Below are 14,564 nucleotides of genomic sequence, written 5' to 3'. Positions count from 1 at the left end.
CCTGACACTGCCCTCCGGTCAGGCACAGGCAGCTCCCAATTACCTGCAGGAGCATTATCCAGGTTGTGGATGAAGCCTGGCATGATGCAGACTCCGAGGCCAGCTCTGTATGGGTGCAATACCGCACGTACACTGCTAACCTGCTCCTCCTAGTCCTGGAGCAGTTCAGCCTGTTTCAAACAGCACAGAGCCCAAGTTAATAAGGTCTGCCAAGCCTGAAGCAGCTCTCTCAGGAGCTGGCCTGGATATTGCTGCATGCTGCAGAAGCATGAGCACAGCACATCGGCACCCATCATCACTTCAGGCTCCAAAATGCTGCAAGCAGACTGAGGGACCAGAGCAGTGACCTCCTTTGAGGTTGTTTGTCCCAGGAGGGCTCAAGGATGGAGAAGCACAAGACCACCAAGCTTGGAGCCTCTCACCCCACCCAGGGTGCTGCATCCATCTTGCATGTTGCAGAGTACCCAGCAACTTCCCCACCATCTGGGATGTCCACAACAAAAATGAAATAGCTACAGATGCTGAGCTGGCCATTACCTGCACCCCGAGTGCTTTGTGCCACAGTCTGTATTATAACCGAGTGCCAGAAATATCTGTGCTGATGGAGAGTCTGAATTCAATACTCATATCAGGCCTGAAGCAGAGCTGCATTGCTGTGTCTGGAGAACCTGGACCCAGTATCACAGTCCAGGCAGGCTCTGCTTTGCAGAGAGGCAGCAAAACTCCATCGTATTTTACAGCAAACTTCAGTATCTTTCTGCCTGAAGTCCTGAATGGGCAGATGCAAGGGGTCAAGTGATTAAGTGATTCCCCCCATTATGGTTTCCCTGAACGCAAGGTGCACTGTACTCGGGGTCACTTTGGCACCAAGATTTTTTTAAATGAATCCTTTCACTAGGACATTCAAACTGTCCCCATCTGAGCATCTGCTATAACATGGATGTGGGGGAATGGCTCCTTTAGAAATAAGCTGAATCAGAAAAAAGAAAGAGCATTAATTTAATTTGTTTTCTCAAACTGCAAATCCTTGTACGTGCTTGAAGCAAATGAGGCATTAAAGCTGAGAAAATGCATTGAGGCCCTTCAGCAGCACTTCCTTCGGAGGAATGAGAATGGGAAAGGCCCTTTTCATACTGTCCCATTGTCCCAGCCAGCCACTAGGTGTTCGGCCCTGGAGCTCCAACTAGCAGCACAGTATGGGGTTAGCCGGGGCAATGAGCGACAAACAATTTAAAACTTTTCCATAAATCTGAAAAACAAAGAGGCTTTTTATCACGGCACTGAAAAGAGTAAACGAGCAGAGCCTCCATCCCCAGAGCCCACTGCACCAGGGTGATCACAGCAATCAAGCTGATGGCCTGACAGCAGACCTGCAGCAGGCAGCCCTGTTCTTACAGCAAAGAGAAATCACTCAAGAAATCCTTCCCAGTTGCCTGCTACAAAAGGGGAGGGCCTTCCCTCTGAGCCCCAGGATCCTTCCTGATGGAAGAAGCATGGTGACACTTCTCCTGATACTCATACCCTCAAGAGGAATAGCTCCCTCAAACCCTAAGGGTCACAGCAACATGACAGAGGCACAATAAGGTCCACTATTAGCCTCTTCCTGAGAATCTCATGCTCTTTAATAAATCAAGCTAGAAACGCCTTATTTTTCAAAGCGGCAAGTGGAAAAGCAAAGCAAGAAGAACTTTTTTCCAACCTAGAGAGTGGCACAGGGAAGAGAATAAAGACTGAAATGACTGAAAGCATGCAGAACATTTTATAAAACAGTTATTTTTCCCCCCAACAATGGTACTCTGTCCCTGACATGAATCAAAAATGTCACAAGGCAGTTTGGTGAGGCCGCATGTGAATGCTGGGTATTGAGCTGCAGCAGCTGCAGGCAGACTTTGTGGTTAACCCTGCGAGACTTTCACTGCTACAGCTGGCTTCGATTCTGTCGCCACGTCCAAGCTGCTCCTTCCCACTGCGCTGCAGCTAAATATAATTACAGCCTTATCAGTGTCTGTGTTTCATTCCACCGCAAGCATCACAGGACCAGTTCAATGGTAAAGATGTCAAACTAAGACATATATTACATACAAGCCTTCTTCTACAACGCCTTAAGGTTACACTTCATATGCTTTAAAAACCTAACAGCCCAAAGTGACCTGAACTTAGATCTGTGCTTATTCAGGAAGCATCAGTTCACTTTGCAAAATCCTGAAGAGGAGAATTAATTATCTTTGCCTAAGAAACATCTCTCCCTACATCACTTTGAAGCCTTCTCTCCAATACCAGTACTAAGAGGTCTGTTGCCATTCCTTTACAATCCACAGCACTCAGACAAGCTACCCACTTGCATTTTTACATCCATGGTATCCAGCTCCACAATAGCACACTTTCCCTAAAACTTTCAGCATAAATGTTTCTCTCTGCTTCTGCAATACCAACAGCAGAGTCCAACAAGGCAGTAAAGTTAGGCTAGTGAAATGCAAATATTTTAAGTCTCAAGCATCATGAAAACTTCTGCAGTTCCTCAAGCTGCTGTTGGAAGCCTACAATGTTTTCAGCTTCCTTGCTTTTCCAAGCCTCTTCCTTGCAATATGCCTTCCCTGCACAAAAAGAGGTAAGGAAGGCAGAGCTGGAAGAGGAGGTGTACAGTTTAAGTAACACAAGCCTGTGTTTGCATGAAATGTTTAAAAACAATCAGTTTAAATGTTTCAGTTTAAAAACAATCTCTTAAAAAATTACTTTTTAGCAATGTGTAACCAGCTTCAACCACCATATCTTTCCCAAGGCAGCATTTTAAACAGAGGTCTTGACTAGTGAGCGTCCCTAAACAGGTTCTGAATTGCTCTACTGACTCTGAAGTAAACTCCTCATGGAAAAATATGGAATTGGTTTTAAAGTCTAATCAAAGCAATTTAGCTTAGTTCGGTAAGTCGTATGTGCTTCTATGCACCAGTGCAAGCCCTTGCATACTGATTAGTTTCATTACAGAGGTACAGGCTACTGCAAAGGTACTAGGTTCCTGGGGGGACTGGGAGAAAAAGGAAACCCAAAAATCCTGCTTTCATCGGTGGATTTATACACATTTACATACTGGGTCAAGCTTTATGCACTTGCATTGGCATAAGCCCACAGCCAGGTTAGCTAAGCGGAAGATCTGTTCACTACTACAGAAGTGGTTTCAAACAAGGACCTATCATCCTCCACCTGTGGTATTTGCAGGAATTCTTCCTGGGGTCCCACTTTCTGATTGTGTAAATTTTTCCTTACAGGACAGGCTTGGCCTTCCATAGACGGAAGGCTGCACTCTTTTCTGCCACTGCATCATCCTCTCCCGGCTGTACCACCCTCTGACACCTTCCCCTCCATCAGACCCCCTAAAGTACACCCCAGTTCCCTGCAAACCAGCCCTTCAGCCAATGTTGTCTTTCCAGCTCAGATATGCGATAGATATTTTTAAGAGCAAGGCACTGGAAGACACATGTCAACTAAAAACTGAGGCCCTTCAGATGTAGCCTCTCAAAACACAAAGGCATGTGAACATGCATTAGCAAATTCCAAAGCAATCAAATTGCTTGTGAGCACACATTATGTGTACAGGATAGCAGGGAAGCAAGGAAAGCTCCTACTTGTCTCCATCATCCCAGCCTTCTCCACCTGACAGTGTTTTAGCCCGGAGCATACCTAAGGGCTACAGCACAAACTGCCCACAAGGAGAACAGCAACATGAAAAGCTTCATTGCATCATTAGGCCACAATTTGTGCTAATCCCCCAAATTCTGTGGGAGAATGTAAGCATCTAGGAAATAACCTGCCTTTGAAGAGGAGAACTCATGGCTGGATTTATACCAACTGTCATCCTTCTCCTTTACTTAATCCCTACTCCATCCATGAGCCCCATTTTCTTTACACTGGGGGGGGAATTAAATTCCTCCTTCTCTAATTCTAATACAAGCCCATGACAGCGAGCAGCATTGTTTTATGGCAAAGCATGCCCATTTTTAATCACGCAATTAGAAAAATTAATTAGAATATTAGAACCAGAAAGATGAAGAACAAGTGGAAAAGGGACTCTGGGCTGCACACAAGTGATGAAAGTGGAACATGGTGCCAATGCAAAATGTGGTGATCTGCTCACACCAAAGCCAGCCCATGGTACCCACCACAAGGTTCCTGCATGGGGTCTCCAAATAAAATCAAGGAGACAGGGTATAGGCAAGAGGAAGAAACCCTTGTTTCAGTGACAGGGTGAAGCTCAAGAGAGAGCTCCCCAGCAGGCACCCTGTCTCCCCCAAACCCTCACCTCTCCATCACGTGCCAGGGCATTAGGCCATGCAAAGCTTGGAGCTCAAGCAGTGAGGGCTACCAGAAGATCTGTGGTGGATGTAGGTGGTCCCTTCCCTTTCTCACCTTCTCTTCCCCTTCCTGATTTTGGCTTGGTGAACTATGTTTCACCATCGAAGAGGAGGATTTTGTGCTGCAGGGGCTCCTGCCTTTCACATGAGCAGCAGAGCAGAGAGCCTGACTTTCCACAGTGCAAGCCTCCAGCACCATGTGCTGATGAGGAGGAAGGGTGTTTACCTTTTACCCTGGCCAGAATTATTACACTTCTAATTGTATCCAGCTGCCTAAGCACTCCTGCCTCCCCTGCTGCAGGCAGGCCTTTACTCACTGCCTTTATCAGTAGGTGCCACCCACCACCCTGCCTGGCCCAGGGGGCAGAGGTGGGTACCACCAGCATCACCCTCAGCACCTCAGGTGCAGCAAAGAAGACATCTGTAGTTGCCCAACAGCTTTGTCCCTATTCTTGACATTATCAGTGCACCTGAAACTGATCAGCCAAGCAAGGGAAGGATCCTAGGAGTGCAAAGCAAACAGGTGACAGCTGAACACTACTGTCCCATACAGGTATTGGCATCAACTCACGCTACCTCCCAGGGCAGAGTCTGTCATAGTAGTTACTAAGCCTCCGTAGTTGGAAGTATACCATATTTATATTGATATCCTGTCAGCATAACTTACACCTGGACTTACACCAAAAAGCTGCTGAAATAAATTATCAGCATTTCCCTAGGTCTCCTCTTTCCTTAGGCCCTCACTCAGAGACTTTTGCCTAAGTATAATTTTTCAACATTGATTTCCCATGTGAAATCAATGGGGCAGCTCACACAGGTCAAGGCAAAGCACTCACAGTCCTGAAACTTCAGCTATGCAACATTGGCAGATGAACTTGAAACATGCACTATCGTTTTGAAAGTGTGCTTTAAACTCACACCCTCCACAAGGACAGGAGATGCATATCTCATTGTGCAACCAAATTACCTTAATAGTAGTAGATGCAGAGAGACTTAAATGTTCTATACAAAATTCTACAGCTCGGTTGTAACAGGTGTGCATTATGCAGATTTTTAAAATACTGTGAAATTAATGTTTCCAAATTTTAAATGTTTGGACTATTATTTACCAGATTGCACAGACGGGTGTGCCCGATTTTAAAATCACTTTTCTCCTGTAACAACACTTTAAGGGAGCTCAAGTCTCATCATGCAAGCCCCTCATAAAAAATTATCTTAGTCAACTGTACACTGCCCATAACAAAGCTACATTTCTCTGTAGCTTTACTTAAAACAAGAGCAGTGAAGAAAGGATTAGCATATGACAGAGCTGTGTCAAACCTCTGACAATTTCTACATCTCAGATTTTGCTTAATTATTTTTAAACAAGATTTTAGTCACCCCAACATTTTAACCTTGTTTGACATTGGAGCTGAGGAACAACACAGCTTTATTCTAAACTCTTGTGAGATTTCCCACATTTTGCATGCTCTGAGTAAAAACAAGTTCTGGGACTCCGAGACAGCCTAAACAAATCATGCTGCAAAAGTTTCCTGCTACAAGTTTTGGGGATAATATATTGGTTAATCACATGCAAGGATTATGGCTGAGAAGCAAGTCCATCAACAGTTATTGAAGGGGAAGAACAAGAAAAAAGTTGTGCAAACTCGCAAATCTGCCAGTGCAGCTCAGCAGTATCTGCAGAGATATCAACACCGGTAAAGACGCACCTTCGCATCTACTTGCTTCAGTTCTTTCCACACACTTTCGGAGAAAAAGTAGCATGAGACACACTCGGATCTCAGCTGCTACAGAGCATTCCTGCTTGGCTAGTAGCAGACAAACACCAAACAGGGAAATCCTAACGTGAAGAGCCATAACTGTAGGCTTTTGGGGGGAAAACTCATGATTTGTTCTGTAGCTGCCAAGTGCCTAGCAAAATTGTGATTGATCACCAAGCCTCCTAGACATCACTGCAAGATAGATAAGTAGCAATTAAGAAAGGCAGAATCCCACTGAAATCAAGTTCTGTTACTGAAACAAAAAAACAGAAGAAAAAAATAATTAAAAAAAAAAAATCAACAAATCTCCATTTCAGTGGTTTTGGGGTTTCACAGGAAGTATTTCTCTAAGACTTGCTATATTATTTCTCTTTCACTTAAACTTACCAAATTCTAGGACAGTATAGCCAAGAAAAATACCTGCATGTAATGAAAGTCAACAAAGAAAAGTTTCTTGTTTAAATGAAGCTTGGAAAGGCAGGAGAGGGCAAGAAAACTCTGGTTTTTGCTACTCCAAATCAAAGCATACATTTGCTTTCTGCCAGCAGTCACACTTTTTGGCCCACCTTACCCCAGATCTCTGCTCTGTTTTGCAAAGCATCGCTCACTTCAGCGACTTGGAAAAAAACAAGGGAGAGAAGGGAAGTGGCAGGGAAAGACTTATTTCATTGCAGGGCTCTCACCCCACCACCCCAGTTGCATGGAACCCTGGCACAAGCTCTGCCAGTTCAGCCTCAGTCCTGCCCTCTGGTTGGTACCTTATCTACCACTCAGCTTATTGCAGAAGAGGGACCTCAATAGTTAAGGGGCTCCTGAAGAGACACCTCCAGCACACCTCCCAGTTTGGAGATCTACATTTTTGTTGAGGTTAACTGATAACTGAATGAACAACAAAGCCAGCGTGAGAGCTCAGATATGTTGTCACATCTCTCCTACCTCCTGGCCACCATTGAGAGATTTTGTTTCTCATTAGGACAAGCACATCCTGCCATCCATCCTCTGCCCTACACAGGGCTGATTTAAAGGAAAAGACAAGCAATGCCCAGCCTGAAATCCTAGTGGTACTCAGCTCCAGGCTGTTTGGCCACAGTCTTTTTAAGCCCCTGCCCCAAAGGCCATCACGTTTATGGTGGTGGCCCAACTGCCCAGTATGTCCCTCTGACAGCCCCCATACATTTCCCACTCATTGTCCCACTGCCATTGTCCAGTTTCTCCCTCTGCAGCACTGCCACAACAGCACTTTCCATCCCTGAAATGCACCGCACAAATGGGGAGCACAAGTCAAACAAAAGCTACAGCCGCTCTGTTTACTGTGGAGAAAGATCAATGAGCTCCAGTGAAAGGCCAGGAAGCTGATGTTCTCACTGTAACTTGTTGGTAAAACAGCGAATAGTGCTATCGAGGCTGACAAAGGCTCATGTTTTCCCCTCCTGGTTTTCTTTTTTAATGAAGAATCCAATGGAGAGTGTTATCATGTAGTTATCAGCAGGCCATGAAATGGGGAACATCAGAAGTTCATTCAACTCTTTCTTTTGCTCCAAGTTAAACAGAATCATCAAAGGGCACAAAAGAAAAACTCACACAAAGACAAACTGTTAGGATTTAGGAAAAAAGAAAAAACAAACAAAACAGGAGCAAAAATCCAAGACCACATTTATTCGGCACCTTTCCCATGTCAGGGTGCATAACAGAGCATCCCAATGGACTGGCAAAGGAAGAGCATGGCCAACCTACAGAAACAGCTAACCTCTCCTTGCATACCAGCAAGGCCACTGCTGCAACAAGCCAGGCCTTAGGTCCCTATTTGAAGGGCCACACCTGGTGTTTACATGATTAGACCCTTCTTCAGGTACATTGGGAGCACACTGGGATGCCCTAGTCTAGGCATCATCTACATCTTGGCATTTACTACTGGGCACCATAAAAAGGGAGCTATGCTGAGGTGGAAATACCACTGGATTCAAGCCTACTCATAAATAAGGAGTGTGTTGTCCTTCCAAAGACATACCCTCCCCTTCTATTACCAAGGGGTGTTCCACAAGGTGAAGCAAGATAGAATCATAGAATAGTTAGGGTTGGAATGGACCTCAAGATCATCAAGTTCCAAGCCCCCTGCCATGGGCAGGGACACCTCGCACTAAACCATCTCACCCAAGGCTCTGTCCAACCTGGCCTTGAACACCGCCAGGGATGGAGCATTCACAACCTCCCTGGGCAACCCATTCTAGTGCCTCACCACCCTCACAGTAAAGAACTTCTTCCTTATATCCAATCTAAACTTCCCCTGTTTAAGTTTGAACCCATTACCCCTTGTCCTATCACTACAGCCCCTAATGAAGAGTCCCTCCCCAGCATCCCTATAGGCCCCCTTCAGATACTGGAAGGCTGCTATGAGGTCTCCACGCAGCCTTCTCTTCTCCAGGCTGAACAGCCCCAGCTTTCTCAGCCTGTCTTCATACAGGAGGTGCTCCAGTCCCCTGATCGTCCTCGTGGCCCTCCTCTGGACTTGTTCCAACAGCTCCATGTCCTTTTTATGTTGTGGACACCAGAACTGCACACAATACTCCAGGTGAGGTCTCACAAGAGCAGAGTAGAGGGGCAAGATTTTGCAGCTATTCATGGAAGTGTTCTTAAACCTCTGGATACATTAACAATGCGACAATATGACAGAAAGGCTGCTGCTGGAAAAGGGTCAATGCATGTATAAACATCATATTCTCCATCACCTTCAAATTATGTGAATCTGTCATACAGCCTACATGCATACATTTGGCTTGTGCATTAAAAATACACCTGAATATTTAAGTATACCCCATACACTGTGCACACAATATGCACCACATGCATGCTTAGATCTGCAATACTGGTAAAGAATTATAATGCTGTCATACAACTAATGCCAAGTGTTTTGAAAACATGAGAAGTGAAAATCTTTGCTCTCCCAGGACTCCTTTGCAATGTCTTACATATAGAATTTCAGGCTCCAAATTCAAAGCGAAGCTTAGCACAGGGGAAATTGCAATTTTTCTTGAAGGCTCAAAGGAAAATTCAGGATTATATGAAAGACATGAGGTTAGTTATTAGCAATGCTGCTCTTCAAAGGAGCGTGGAAACTGAGAAGACTGATGTCATGGGAAAGCCAAGCAATTGGTGAAAATGTTTTTAAAGGTTAACCCTTCTACTGGTTCTGAAGAACTGTAGAGACTTGGTAAGATTTCCTTCCTGCTTGCTCTGTGCCAGAAGTACGATTCCTTAGGCTTATCGCTTCCAGTGAACCTGTTTTCCTACTTAAAGTTTCTCATCCTCATTTTATACTTTGATATAAAGCTGGTACCTGCAGCACTGTAAACACAGCAGCATATCAGCAAGAGCAGTCCTTCCCAATTAGCACATATCGGCTACTGCAAAGCCGCTAAGAGCCTTCCAGTCCACACTGACCTCCTAGGGGTCCCAAATAGAGTAGCAGACGTGCATGGGTACGGTCACTATTGTTTGTTCCATGTGAGCACCATTTGCTCAAGCTGCTGGCATGAAGCTAAATTAAACCAGAAGCATGAGAGTATTGCACCGTTTGGGCCTAACATCAGCATGATTGAAAAGCAGATAGGACAAATGCTGGTCTTGCACCTGCCCTCCACTCATTAGTCTCCGATGTTGCCTGCAGCCCACTGGTCTTGCATAAGATGCACACGGATGGAGGGATGCAAAGGCAGGTTTGAAGCAACCTTGCCCACATTCAGGTTTGCCCACCTCTGCCTCCTGTGTCAGACCTCAACTGAGCCAAAACAAAGGTAAAAGCATGCTGCTTCACCAGGATCTGTGGCATAACAGATCCATTCCATGCACACAGGCAGCCAGAACATGGTCCTCTTTCTGTTCTTCTTTTAACGAAAATTGACAGGCCAGTGCTTCTATTAAGGTGGCTTGCAGCAGAAATAGAGAACATGTAACAGTGACCCACCCCAAATAAAACACACAATCCTTTTGCTTAATAAAAGCATTGCTTCTGCTAGTCATTACTTTAAATTTCTGTAAATTCCTTGGCGTGGTCCTGGCTATACATCACTTCAAGGTTTTTACTGATCACGCAAGTCAAAATCACCATCTTCCAGGAATCACGGAGATGCATTTTGTGTCTATATACAGACAGTATCAAAAATAGACATCCCTTAGCATCTCTGAATGTGTGTGCTCCTTCCAGAATAATGGTTTACATGATAAGGTATTCAGCAACTGTAATTACACTTTAAGTGTATATCCTGCCTTAATCCAACAGAACTTTCAGCTTTCTTTTGGAGGCATAACAGTTGAATTGATCTCTTATACAGAGGGACAAATTTAATTTTCCAGCTCCAATTTGGAAAAGAATGCCTATTCAAGACAGCACTTAAGCTTCACGGAAGTCAATGGGACCTAAACACATGTTTACAATTAACCATGTGCTTAAGTGGTGGTCTGAACTGGGGTGAATAAATGTGAAGTCAGTAGGTCTGCTTGCATAAGAAAGAATTACCAGTCTGGGAGAGAATTACAGAATTTGGCTATAAGAGGAGGAGGGGGATTAGTAACAAATGTGTCATTCCTGAAAGTAATTTACTTAAAGAAAGCCATGGCAGAGCCGTTTAAAGTATGCACTCAGATTAATTAGAAGGACAGACTTAGAACATAATTATCGACCAAGGACAACTGTAAATTTGTAATAATATATCAGAATCATCAAGTGACTTTCAAATGAGATCTACAGAACCAAACATCCTGCTCAGATTTAATGAGTTCCAGCTCGTTTCAGGGCTAGGTTGGGACTTCACACAGAAAACCGAGTAAGTGCAGGCCAGAGAAGTAATTGTGGCTTCAAAAAATGAAATCAAAGAGCATATGTAGGAGCTCCAAACCCCCCAAATTTTTTTTTGCCATAGCAGTGTATGATAAAATATGAGAACTCGTCAACAGTTTAAGAGGTTTAAGCTCCCAGATATCATTGACTGATAAGGGCCTTGTAGATTGTCAGACATTTCTCTTGGTACTCTTAACATAAAAGTTATGATAAATCCCTGTATTTGACATATTTAAAGAAACACACTATGAATTCCAGGCCAGTTTATCATGTACATCACTTATCCTCCTTCTTCAAAGGGCTTGCTCAGGATTACTGACACGAGTAGCTGGTACATCTACATTTGATGAAGTTTGCACACTCCTTTTACGCAGAAGAGGAAAAGGAACCATCTCCAGATGTCACCCCAGCTCTGTGAGATCAATGAGAGGTTTAACAACTAAGAACATTTGGAATAAAAGACTTAGGTTCGGGGTTTTTTTTTTAAATCAGTGCTCCTACTGCACTTTTAATGCATTATGGTCATGGTTGGCTATGGAAAGTGACCCTCCAAGCTGGATTGACAGCACTTTTTTCAGTGCTAGAAGCTTAAAAACCAAATCAACAACAATTTGAAGAGCATAGAAGCAACTGGAGCCCTTGAAAGCAATGAAGGGCTTCAGCAGCTCCAGTTGAGCTCACCCCAGGGCAGCCACATCTCACTGCAACCACACCAGGAGGCTGCAAGTCCCTGCAGGACCCTGAAGCAGCAGTGGGAGCCATCGCCTCCAGACATCTCCCTCCTCCTTACCAGCTCCAAGAGCAGCAGAAACAGCAACCTGGGCACCTGTGCAGGCTTTTTCCTTTGCAACAGATAATGCTGGTGTCCTTGCACCCACAGGGCATGCAACTATTCCAAGGCTTTACAGGTAATAACCCAGCTCCAGAGGCTTCAACAGCTTTGGAAGTTACTAATTAATACACCACAGCTGCTCTACCTTCTTCCACAGTACCTAAATCTGGTGAACGTGTGTGTTGTCAGGTTAAGGAGTACAGGGCTCTGAGGTATGAGGAGGAATATGCCATTTCCTCAAATTTTCCTCTCCTAAACTCCAGGCGTGATTCTCCAGGGAGTCAATACATTAAAAAAAGCGATCCTTCAGCTGCATGCCAAGTGTCTATGTACACAAGGCATAGCATACACATGAGCAGGGATGGCATAACTGCTACTGAAGTAATTTACATGCTTCAGAGCCCTGGTAGGGCTGCTGCTACATTTAGACGTATCCACATGCCTCTGAGTTCCCAGGATAAGCTGCAGCATGGTGTCCTTCCTAGAACCCTCTCAAACACACACAAGAGGCAGGCTCTCTGCCTGAAGATCTTTTCACAGGAAGGGGATTGTCTAGCTGCCAGGACAAGTGCCAACCCCCCAGTTGCTTTAACAGGCTACCCCCAAGAATTTAGACTTTACACACACAGGGTTACAGCTGGCCTCAGAGACACCAGAAAATTGATGCAAGCAACACCTCTGACTAATAGCAGAAATACTTCTGTCTAAACAAGCAACAAAATACCAACATCTACTTACCTGCTGCCATTCCTTTAAGACCCTGAGACATTTCTGAAACTAACAACAATCTTCCACAGGTTAGAAACCTGTTCCTCCACTACACATATCCAAGCCTCATGCTAAACCACCCAGTATAACCCCAGCTCCAAACCCCCTTTCCTGAAAGGGGTCCTTGAAGGGCCTCTTTTGAAATATCACACCCTCTGTTTCGGCTGACCTACCTGATTAGCATTAATAGGTGATCAAAATCCCAGTCACATCATCTGTTGCTTAATTACCACCAGCTCAGGCTGGGAAAACAAGTTAGGAGGCCACTCCTTTGCCCAAGCATGCTCTGCCCCAGTGTATGATCATCCAAATGTCACTACCATTACTGTGGACTCTGGGCCAGGTGCAGGAATTTCTTTTGCTGCTTGCTATGGAGTTCAGATTAGCACAGAGGCAAAAGGCAGAGAGAGAAGGCAAAGAAGGTCTATGCTTAACCTGGGATTTGTAATATGACATGGATACACCCAGTTCATGCTTCCCAGAGCAACTCCCCAGTTGGTCACACCATGTTCAGGACAGAGCAGAAGACTGTTAAGGAGGGTCTAGATATACGCTCCCATTTTAGAAAGTCTTTGCTGTGCTGCAGGTGGACAGAGAGCAGCATAAGCCCCTCAGTTTCAGAGCTGATCCCCACATCGGTGTCAGGGGCTGGCAGCTTGCTCACTGAGCACAGAACTGGATGTGGGTGACAGAGCTGGTCTCTGCCTGATCCCTGCACCACCAGCCTGACCCATGTTCTGTGATCAGCACCAGGCAGCCATCACAGAGGAGCATACGCTCCACAGCTTCTGGCTGGCTTTGGATGCACCAGATGCAGCTGGTCAGCAGGCTGATCAGCAGTATTTGGCACATGGGCTCCCAAAGCCAGAGAGAAACCACAGTGCAATGCCGGGAATATATGAGTTGTCAGCACCGCAGCGGGAGAGCAAGAGACAGGGATGAATGGAGGACACTGAGCTGCTTAAATCCGTGCCTGCACACACAACGCCTGCCAGAGGACAGAGTGATATGGACAAGGAGGCTGAGGCATGAGGGTTTGGGCAGCTTGGCCAAGGACATGAGGTGGCACGGTCAGGTATCTGAAGAAGGGCCCAGGATTAGCATGATGGAAGGGACTTAAACTTCCTGTGTTTAAGTCCTCTCCCTGTCCCTATACAAAACAGCCCCTGTGGCCGTAGCATGCCTTTTCTCAGCTTGTTTTCTCTCATCCTCATTGTAAGACAGGGCCCTGGCTTCCAACATGCAGTACCTCTGTCACCTGCTGCCTTGCAGAACCCTCTGTGCCAGAACGCCGCACTCAGCATGTCCCACTGCTGCAGAAGCTGCTGCTGTTAGTGCTATCTGTCACCCAGCACAAGCAGCAAGTGGCAGTGGGCTCACAGCAAGCACAAAGGGAAACAAAACAGGGCTGGAATGGCAGAGCAAGCACCTCTGGGAAGCAGATCCCTTTTTTCATCGGGATGCGCAGCCTGGCTACAGCATGGTTTGGAAGCAGCAAAAGATACACCAGCATCAAAGGGGCACTCAGCAGCCCAGGGCAGCTTCTTGCAACCATTATTCTCGTTATTCTTTCCTTTTTTTCCCTTTATTTCCTTTTCTTTGGGAAACAGACTTCATGACACATTGCACCAAGTGTTTTGCTCATCTCATTTACCTCCCAGCCAACAAACCTGAGGTGTTCTGCTGGCACTAACAAACTGCCTCCCATGAGCCCACATGCATGGCATGTGGCTCCCTCCGCAACTCATCAGACCAAAACATTGCTCCTCCTTCATCCCAAACACATATGCACACACACACACATATATATGCAGGGCAACAAGATATGCTCCTTCTGACTGTTGGATGCCCCGAGGAGGTGCTGCAGATACATTCAGGGGACCATCAGTCCAGCAGGCCAGGCAGGAGCCAAGTCACTCCTTATATGATTTGATGTCTCTCAGATCTCCCCTGGCTAAGATGCCTTCCCATCTTCTTAATAGAAATGCATCCCACAAACTGGCCCGCTTTCTGTTATTTCACTG

The 14,564-nt window shown here is 45.5% G+C and overlaps 1 long non-coding RNA gene across 1 annotated transcript in view; it reads right to left on the bottom strand.

Annotated features, from left to right (window-relative positions):
- The window catches only part of LOC134163270 (uncharacterized), an 81,148-nt gene extending 67,360 nt beyond the window's left edge, over positions 1 to 13,788 (bottom strand). The window contains exon 1 of the long non-coding RNA XR_009964668.1: positions 12,511 to 13,788. This is a non-coding gene — a long non-coding RNA (uncharacterized LOC134163270). The remainder of the gene's footprint in view (positions 1 to 12,510) is intronic.
- Between the last annotated feature and the right edge of the window lie 776 nt (positions 13,789 to 14,564).

This window comes from Pezoporus occidentalis, unplaced genomic scaffold (assembly GCF_034315485.1).
Source record: "Pezoporus occidentalis ecotype Australia unplaced genomic scaffold, CSIRO_AGI_Poc_V1 ctg2, whole genome shotgun sequence".
Taxonomy (NCBI): Eukaryota; Metazoa; Chordata; class Aves; order Psittaciformes; family Psittacidae; genus Pezoporus; species Pezoporus occidentalis.
This window is presented reverse-complemented; position numbering and strand designations above follow the sequence as displayed.